We start from the raw sequence: 10,798 nt of genomic DNA on the forward strand, positions 1-10,798 counted from the left end.
GCTTTTTTTTAAGCAACAGGAAGCACATTGGTCAACCACACTCAGATGTTTGTCTTCTTAAAATGAATGTAAAATGCTGATTTAGACACAAAAAAGTATTGAGAATTGTATGGAAAACAAATTTTGCGCATATTCTGTCATGTGTTTGACAAAAACATTTATTTAGTTCTTATTTTCATTTTAAGTAAATTGAAAGTAACATAAACCAGCAGCAAAACTCTAATTAAACCACATACTACAGTAGTTTTTATCTTAGATAACGGATGTATTTTTGCTTTTAAACCACTGTGTTGTATCATTATAGCGAAGCTCAGAGCCTTTTGACTCGTTTTTATGTATTTCTCCTATAAACCACAGATGTCACTGTGACATCCTTTCATATTCAGCCACCTTTTCCTCTGTAGGCCATTTGTTTCTTCACAGCTTTTACTTCTCACAGCAATGCTAAATACCAACTCACAACTTTATAAAACATAATGCTTAAATAAATAAAAACAGATAATACATTCAGTTTTAGCCAAAAGGCAGAAAGCAATGTAAAACACATTTATATTGTCCACATTTATATTTTCCAAGAGTGTTGTTGTGTTTGAATACTGTAGTACTCAGTAGTAACATTTGATCCAAGTAAAACCAATCATTATCATCATTATTGTGCATAACCATATCCTGGTCTGGGCCATGGTGGCAGCAGACTAAGCAGCTCTGATCACAATACCCTGTGCTCTGCCAGTCTCTCGAACTCCTCCTACAGATCGTAAGTTGTTTCCAAACCAGTGTGTCCTTGGTTTTCCTAGTTGGACATGTCTGGAACACTTCCCTAGGGAGACAACCAGGTGAGATCTTCACCAGATGCCTGAACTATCTTCGATACAGAGGAGCAACGACTCTACTCTGAGTCACTCCTAGATAGGATGCCTTAATGTGATGAGTTTTGGGCACTTCAGGCCTCCCATGGCCAGGGCTGGACTGGGGAAGTTTTTCAGGCCCGGCATTTTTAACCAAGACCAGGCCACCACCAGGTATCGAAGGGGAAAAAATTAAGCCTGCTGTGACAGTGTGTTTTTTTTTTTGGTCCCTTAACTGATCAATGTGCACCAGGAGACACATACATTTTAACACTATAAGAAGCATTATGAAAAGTTTTCCCGAAATACAGTTATCATAGGCTTATCAAAAGTACGATCTATTGACAGTAGGTCACATTACTTTTTTACATTTCATTCAGCCTTGTTACTTAAATTTAGAAATAGAAATTATATAAAAACATTTGTTATAGAAACACTGTAGGCTATACTATAAATAATATATCATTACTTGCGTGATACAATTCATCATATAAAACAAGAAATGACTGGATGACTGGACCAATGACTGGATACAAAGGTTGAACTTTTGAAACTGCAATACACAAAAAGTCCACAAGATGGAGACAGTTGTCTATCACACTACAAGCTACAAGTAACATCAAGGATTTCTTTTATTACCAGTTTGTGTTGCTAATCAACTTAGAGAATGACTCTCAATTTAAAGTAAAATGTTAGGTATGTGAAATTATGCCAGGACTTGGGAAAATACATTTTAGACAGGGACGCCGTTATACCACGCCACCGCACCGCAGACTGTGCAAAACGGCATACTTCGTATGACCGACTCACGACCGTCACACAAATAGAATAAAGCATAAAGAAACAACCTGGCGGTGGCAGCATGGTAGCTAGCCATGCACACCATTTGCACAGGTTACATTGCTAGGCTAGGTTACGTGACTGGCAGAGTTAGCACGAATGAAAATAATATCCAACCTTAATTCATATCTGAGTGACCCAGTTAGACAGCACTTTACTTCGGACCAGAAGATCAGAATGTCTCTCTCACACGCAGATGTCTGATTTATGAACAAGTTAGGTTGCTGTTCATCAATTAATAGCTGAAGTTAACCTTCACTTACTGTCATGGCCGTAGTGGACCCCGCCTCGTCCACCTGTTGAACTTCTTCTTCACCACTTGCTGAGGCTGCCTGTTGCAGATGTGAAGCAAACATGTCTGTTATTTTAAGACATTTTGCAGCATCTGCCTGAAGGGATACTCTCTTCTGATCCCTGGCTCTTTCAGCGCCACCTTTCTTCTTCTTGCCACCATCCATATTGCTCGTTATCACTCTGTCTGGCACTGGCGCACTGTGTAGCCCAACCGAGGCCCGAGATGGAGGGGTAATTGGCCTGCCCCTCACCTCATTGGTCCAGGCCACAATCAATCATGACTAAAGGGCCGATCTACCAGTTTATGCACCAATAGGAGGGTTTATATACCGGTATCCAGTGTTGCCACAGCTACTTTGAAAAAGTAATCCAATTACTGATTACTCCTTGAAAAAGTAACTTAGTTACTTTACTGATTACTCAATTGTAAAAGTAACTTTGTTAGATTACTAGTTACTTTTTAGTTACTTTCCCCAGCTGCCCACAACAACCCTCTGCCACCTCAACATGACAATACTTGTTTTGCCAAAAATCACTTTATAGTCACCCTTTCTTGACTTCAATGAAAATATATACTTGTTTTCTAAAAAGTAAAATAAAGACCTCTTTCTTGACCTCATATTTAACTGTTGACAGCACTGTACAGTAAAAGTTGTCATTTCTAACCTACATTGTTAATAAATGTAACTATTAAATTCTTTCTAACATTTTTCTAACATTTAATTTTTCTCTAAACATTTTACTTGTCGAAATTATTATTATTTTAAGTAGTATTAGTAGTTGTAGTAAAAAAAGGCTTCAAAACTGGACCTTTAATCTAGGGGTGTTGTGAGGGGGGGACATCCTTGCCCCATGCCCCCATTCCATCTAGATTCGCCCCTGCTTTGGCGTTTGAGCACAAAGAATGGATAACATTTATTTATGCAGAAAACATGACCAGATTTACAGGTAAGAAAGTTTTATTGCGTTTTCACATCATGTGGTCCTCAGAAAGAGAGTTTAGGTGCATTTCAGTGGAAAATAGTGTTAATTGTTGACACGTCGCGGAGGATCAGCTGTTTTAATGTGCAGATACAGAGCGGCTCAGCTCTAAATAAAGGAGGAAAAAAGCATAAAAATGACTTTGTAAAGCTCAGTGCAGGTGTGCTGTTGTCACCGCGCTTTAAGAGGTGAGGACGAGTCGTAGCTGCTACAAAAAAACAACAACAACAACAAAAAAAAAAACGCGGATGAAAAGCTCACAGCTCGCTTTACTTCGTAAAAAAAAAAAAAAAAATCTGCAGGCCAGTAGGCCATCAGGCCAGCGGGCAAATGCCCAGTGTGCAATACTATCAGTCCAGCGGTGCCCATGGCAAATCAGTCACAAGCAAGTGATAAATGAACTGCATTTATATACGGTGCATCCAGAAAGTATTCACAGCACTTCACTTTTCCCACGTTTTATGTTACAGCATTTTTCCAAAATGGATGAAAATCACATTTTCCCCCCAAACGTCTACACACAATACCCCATAATGACAATGTGAAAAAGTTTTTTTTTTTTTTTAGATTTTGCAAATTCATTAAAATTAAAAATACTAAGAAACCACATTTACAGTAAGCATTCACAGCCTTTGCCATGAAGCTCAAAACTGAGCTGAGGTGCATCCTGTTTCCACTGATCATCCTTGAGATGTTTCTACAACATAAATGTAGTCCCCCTGGGGTAAATTCAGTTGATTGGACATGATTTGGAAAGGCACATACCTGTCTACATACAGTTTTATGTAAAGGTTTGGGCACCCCTGATGATTTCCATGATTTTCCATTATAAAACTGTTGTACAGTTCAACATCCACCACCAAACTGTGAATATTGCACGAACATGCACATTGTCACTTTTTCTTTAATGCTCTAATGCTGCTGCTGCCGACCCTGTGCCTTGTACACATATTCTATGGCCACAGGGAGTGCATATACTGTACATGGAAGTTAGATTAAGGTTAAATTAAATTGTCACTAGATCAGATTAGATCAAGGATAGATCAGTTGCTATTAGCGTCACTAGTCTTAGTTAACTACACCAAAACCTGGAGAAACTGCATTTCATTCTGCCTATAAGGGTCGAGTAACAATAAAGTGAGTCTGAGTCCGAGTATGAGTTATAAATCATTGGTTGTTTGGATCAGCAATTTCAGATAAATATATCATATAGCAGACAAACACGGTGATACTGAGATACTGTGATACACAGGGACTGAGATGGCAATTCCAGAACGTTGTACTTGTTCCTCTGCATGAATGCCTTAGTAGATTTTGAGCAGTGTTTAGGGCCGTTGTCTTGTTGAAAGATCCAGCCCGGCACAACTTCAACTTTGTCACTGATTCATGAACATTGTTCTCAAGAATCTGCTGATATTGACTGGAATCCATGTGACCCTCAATTTTAACAAGATTCCCAGTACCTGCACTGGCCACACAGCCCCACAGCATGATGGAACCACCTCCAAATTTTACTGTAGGTAGCAAGTGTTTTTCTTGGAATGCTGTGTTCTTTTTCAGCCATGCATACCACCCCTTGTTATGTCCAAATAACTCAATTTTAGTTTCATCAGTCCACAGCACCTTATTCCAAAATGAAGCTGGCTTGTCCAAATGTGCTTTAGTATACATCAAGTGACTCTGTTTGTGGCGTGTACGCAGAAAAGGATTCCTCTGCATTACAGCATCATACAGCATCTCTTTGTGCAAAGTGTGCTGTATAGTTGAACGATGCACAGAGACACTATCTGCAGCAAGATCATGTTGTAGGTCTTTGGAGCAGGTCTGTGGGTTGACTATGACTGTTCTCACCATCCTTCGCTTCAGCTTATCTGAGATTTTTCTTGGCCTGCCACTTCGGGCTGTGAAGCGGCAGGCCAAGAAGCACAGTACTGTGCCTGTGATCTTCCATTTCCTCCCTATGTTCCTCACAGTGGAAACTGACAGCTGAAATCTCTGATAGCTTTTTGTATCCTTCCCCTAAACCATGATGTTGAACAATCTTTGTTTTCAGGTCATTTGAGAGATGTTTAAAGCAGTGGTGTCCAAACTATTCCAGAAAGGGCCGAGAGGGTGCAGATTTTCTTTGTAGCCACTGACTCTAGCAGGTGATTTCATTGATGAACTCATCCCACCTGCTGAAAGGGATGTTAATCAGTGAAATCACCCGCTGAAGTCAGTGGCTGCAAAGAAAACCTGCATCCTCTTGGCCCTTTCTGGAATAGTTTGGACACCACTGGTTTAGAGGTTCCCATGTTGCCACTCAGAAGAGTTGCAAAGAGGGGAAACATTTGCAAATGGCCACCTTAAATACCCTTTCTCACAATTGAATTCACCTGTGTAAGGAGGTTAAGGGTCAGTGAGCTTACCAAACCAATTTTGTGTTCCAATAATTAGTGCTAAATGTATTCAAATCAATAAAATTACAAGGGTGCCCAAATTTATACACCTGCCTAATTTTGTTTAAATAATTATTGCACACTTTCTGTAAATACTATAAGCTTCATTTCACTTCTCAAATATCAGTGTGTTCATCTGTTATATGATATATTTAACTGAAATTTCTGTTCCAGACAGCTAATGATTTATAAAGGAAAATCATGAAAATTATTAAGAGTACACAAACTTTAGCATACAACTGTATAAATCTCACCGTTCCAGGCAATCAGAGCTATCAGCTGGCTCTTAGAAGCAAGTTAGAGACAAAACCAAACCAGCTGATTTCAACAGACAAGCAATGCAGCCCGAATGTGTTTTCATCGGGCGGCCAGTCATGAAAATACAAATTCTCACCTTCGGATTCGCCATTTCACCAGACGTAACGTGTAGTCGCGCCCCTCCATTGCTTATATTACTTTACTCTTCACAGAATTACCACCATAAACACTTACTTGTAACAAAATGCAAAGAGCACACTTTGTAATGCTGCTCAGGTCAGGGTTGAGCTGAACGTCGCTCGCCAAAAAGCTCCTACATCTTTAATCCCTGATTTGAAATGATTTGGGAAGCCAGATGTCTTAGTGACCTCTTGCCTGTATTTCGGTTTGTACACCCAAATACCATGCGTGAATTAACTGTTGTCTCCCTTTAGCGATAAATGGCACACAGGTGTTCGCTCTATGTTTATGTTTTTTTTGTCTGACAATATGGAGGCATTGGAATCATGGGTAACCATGGCCAGAATGTAAAGAAGTCTTTTGTCTTAACACGACCATGGGTTGACTTGACAATGACAACACAGGAGCAGCAGCATGAAGCTTCCAGCCTGACATTTCAACAGACTGCCAAATCATAATGCTGATTAATGAATAACAAACACTGCAGTCACTTTGTAGATGTTGTGAAATAACTCTTTGTAATCCAAATGAGACAAAGCTCATCAAATGATCACATTTTTTAGTTTCATCATATTATTTAATCTAATGAATAAGACCATTAAATAAAGTCAGTGTAATAAGAAAGAAGTTATTTGAGAAACATTAGTATTTCTGTATCAGTGGTTTTGTGGCATCTCCACCACAAGGTGTCAGCATAAACCATAAAAACTAATTTACTGCCTCACAGCTTTTGACCAACCCAGAAAATTTTGCTGTTCTTTTAGGAAGATTGTTTGAAGCCATTTGCTTTGTGCTTGATATCAACAGCATGTAATCTGTTTTACTTACCTGCTGTTGTGTATTTAAGATGTAAAATGGATTTAATATTCCGTTTCATGGTAATTAACATTCATGTTGAAACAACTTCTGAAACAGAGTATACTGAAACCAGCCTCTTTCCAGTATATCCTTTACGTTGGTAACACCCTTTAAGTGGCATTTTAACAGAATGTCTTGTGAAATTTCTGTTGCCCAAAGTCACTGTTTTACAGATAGTTCAGACATGAGAAATATTCATTCCGACTGGTAAAACCACAGGGATTATTTACATGGATGCAATGAAATTAATTTATTTTAAAACAGGTTTTTTATGCAACTGGAAAGTATTCACAGCACCTCACTTTTTCCACATTTTATTAAGTTACAGCCTTATTCCAAAATGGATTAAAACATTTTTTTTTCTCAAAATTCTACACACAATACCCCATAATGACAATGTGAAAAAAGTTTTTTTTTTTTTTTTTTTACATTTTTACAAATTTGTTAAAATAAAAAAAAAACAACAACAACAACTAAGAAGTCACATGTACATATGTATTCAAAGCCTTTTCCATGAAGCTCAAAATTGAGCTCAGGTGCATCCTGTTTCCACTGGTCATCCTTCATATGTTTGTACAGCTTAATTGGAGTTCATTTGGGGTAAATTCAGTTTATTGGACACGCTTTGGAAAGGCACACACCTGTCTACGAGGTCTGTTAGAAAAGTAACGGACCTTTTTATTTTTTGCAATAACCTTATGGATTTGAATCATGTGCACTTGCATCAGCCAAGCTTGAACCTTCGTGCGCATGCGTGAGTTTTTTCACGCCTGTTGGTTGTGTCATTCGCCTGTGAGCACGCTTTGAGTGAGCACTGGTCCTCCCCCCTCATCGGATTTTTATTGTGAGGAAAATGTTTGAACAGCTGGAGCAACAATGCATCAAATTTTTCCAGAAACTGTGAGAGACAGCCAGGTGGACACCATTCGGAAAATTCAGATGGCTTTCAGGGACGATTTTCTGGGTATCACACAGATTAAGGAGTGTTACAGCTGGTTTAAAGACGGCGCACAATGGCAGAGGGCATGCCGTGCTCCGAGCGGTGATCGACAGGCTGAAACGACCAGATCATTTCCAAAGTGAACACTGTGTTGATCCAGGACGTCGTCTGACTATCAGAGAAATGGCAGAAAAGGTGGACATCAGCACTTTTCCGGCACATTCCACTGTTAAAGGAGATTTTGTCGTGAAAACGGGAGCGGAGGAATTCGCAACGGAGCCGCTAATGGCGCAGAACAAAAACACCTCCGTGTTGGTCTCACAGGACATGTGACATGCCCAGACCTTCGACAATTTCTCGGATACTCACTCGACTGAAAAGCCACCCAAAGCCATCTGAATCTTCCGAATGGTGAAAGAGCTGGGCATGTCCCATGAGACTTCCAACACAGAGGTGCTTTTTGTTGTGCACCATTACGTGGCTCCGTCCTGACGCGCGAATTCCTCCACACGTCTTTCATTACAAAATCTCCTGTAACAGTGTAATGTGCCGAAAAAGTGCTATGTCCACCTCTCTTGCCATTTCCTCTGGTAGTCAGACGACGTCCCGGATCAACACAGCCTTCACTTTGGAAATGATCTGGTCGTTTCAGCCTGTCAATGGCCGCTTGAAGCGCGGCGTGCCCTCCGCCATTGTGCGCCGTCTTTAAACCAGCTGTAACACTCCTTAATCTGTGTGATACCCAGAAAATTGTCCCTGAAAGCCATTTGAATTTTCCGAATGGTGTCCACCTGGCGTCTCTCATAGTTTCTGAAAAAATTTTGATGGAGCAAAGCGGCAGTCGCTCAGCCATTTTCCTGACAATGAAAATCTGACGAGGGGGGTGGACCACTCCTCCCACAAAGCGTGCTCACAGGCGAATGATGCAACCGACAGGCGTGAAAAAACTCATGCATGCGCACGAAGGTTTAAGCTTGGCTGATGCAATCACACGTGATTCATATGGTTTTTGCAAAAAATAAAAAGGTCCGTTACTTTTCTAACAGACCTCGTACATATAAGGTCCCACAGTTGACAGTGTGTGTCAGAACACAAACCAAGCATGAAGTCAAAGGAATTGGCTTCATGAAAAAAGACTGATTGGCCACTTGAATTTTCAATAGGCAGCCAGGTAGGGGTTAATTTAAGAATTATACAGGGGTCAATATCAGGGGTAGGCAACTTGTTCCAGAAAGGGCCAAGAGGGTGCAGGTTTTCTTTGCAGCCACTGACTCCACCAGGTGATTTCACTGATTAACTGATTCCATCTGCTCAAAGTGATATTAATGAGTGAAATCACAGAGTGGAGTCAGTGGCTGCAAAGAAAACCTGCACCCTCTTGGCCCTTTCTGGAACAAGTTGCCCACCCCTGATATTGACCCTGTGTAATTCTTCAATTGACCCCTACCTGGATGCCTATTGAAAATTCAAGTGGCCAATCAGTTTGTTTTTGTTTTAAAGAGTTCATGTCTATGGATTATTTGTGCCAAATTTGATGCTTGTCACTATTTGCAGGATTCCACTCTAAATATTCTCTTATCTACTGTACTATCTATAAAAAGTAAGATGCTTCTCCTCAGTATTTCTCAGTTGCCCTCAAAAGTATTGGAGCACTTGGTATTTCACACATTTTAATTTATTTCATTTCAAATACATTTTTTTTTCTAAAATTATCTTCCTGAACTCAAACTGAAAGCAAATCTCTACAACTTCATATAAATGAATTAAAAATATAAAATCCAGCTTCCTGATGAAGTGGCGTAGAGGAAGATTTTCTTAAAAAGAAGACCTGAAAGTTGAGCTACAATTTGGCAGAAAGCACATTTGAGATGAAAGCCTAGATTTGATGTTTTGGTGAAAGAAACTTTTGTATTTCTTCATAATTGATGTAAATAAAGTCCAAGACATATTCAGTGACTTGGAAATGTTCATGTTTCCATCCCCTGACTTGTCTAAAGAAAACTGGAAATAAAATGGATTATTATTTACAGGTTTTATCAAGTTTTAGAGATTTGCTTTCAGTTTGAGTTTGAGGAAGATAATTTTATACATTTTAATTCTTTTTTTTTTTTTGTATTTCTTGAATTTAAAATGGCATAAACAAATTATGCTCCCAAAAACCATTTTACTGAAAAAAGTCTGAAGGACCTAAAGGACATGGTTAGACAGCGAGGGGCTTTTCCAGGCATGTGAGAGGCAAATAAAGAAAAATGCTTAAAAAGCTGAAAGGTTTTTTTCCATGCTAATACTCCCCTGAAGCATTTACTCAAAATAAAATCGGAAGAACCTAAATGACATGGTGAGAGGCTGACGAGCTCAAGTCCGCGACATATGCATATTATCACTATACGCAAGTGGAGAACAACATGATCGCCTGTTTACATGCATGTTGGACTCTCCTTTGTTGATGGATCCAGATTAATGATCATATTCACCAACTTAATTCTGTTGAAAGGGTTTATATGAGACGTTACCATTCAGGTTCTCAACCATTCAGAATAAAAATGGATTATTAGGGTCCATGTAAAGCCAAAAACTCATGTCTAGTGACAAAAGCTGTTGGGTGATCCTTTAAATGTTGGTCAGATCTATTGTGTTGAGCTGAGACTCACAGTGTGTTTTTGGATAGCCGTAAAAACACAACTGATATGATAAATATGAAGAAACATATTTGTCATATTAACATATTTGAATGAACAGGAATCATTAGAGGGGGGCACTCACAAGATTCAAAAACAGCTTAATATCTCAATGGAAAGCAAGTTTTAGGATGTTTGAGCCAAAAAGGTGCCCTAACTTGTATTAAAGGTTCACATCGATCACATCCCATGAACATGATACCCTTGCCTTCAGGCACTCATCAACACCAATTATACTTTTGTGTAAACTGTATCTAAACTATTTAAAAATGTATTTTAGCCTCTAAGAATCAGCATCTAGAAATTCATCCAAAACCACCTCAGCACTCCCAATGTTGTTTGTGTCACCTCAGCTTATTTTCTCCTTGGTACAGCCACTTTCCAGGAACATGTCAGTTTGACAATGTTTCTTTGCTGAAATGTTACTCTGGCATGTGCTTATAAAGTAGAAACATGCATTTTTCATCAACATCCACACAGCTG

Source organism: Thalassophryne amazonica, chromosome 6 (genome assembly GCF_902500255.1).
Source record: "Thalassophryne amazonica chromosome 6, fThaAma1.1, whole genome shotgun sequence".
Lineage (NCBI taxonomy): Eukaryota > Metazoa > Chordata > Actinopteri > Batrachoidiformes > Batrachoididae > Thalassophryne > Thalassophryne amazonica.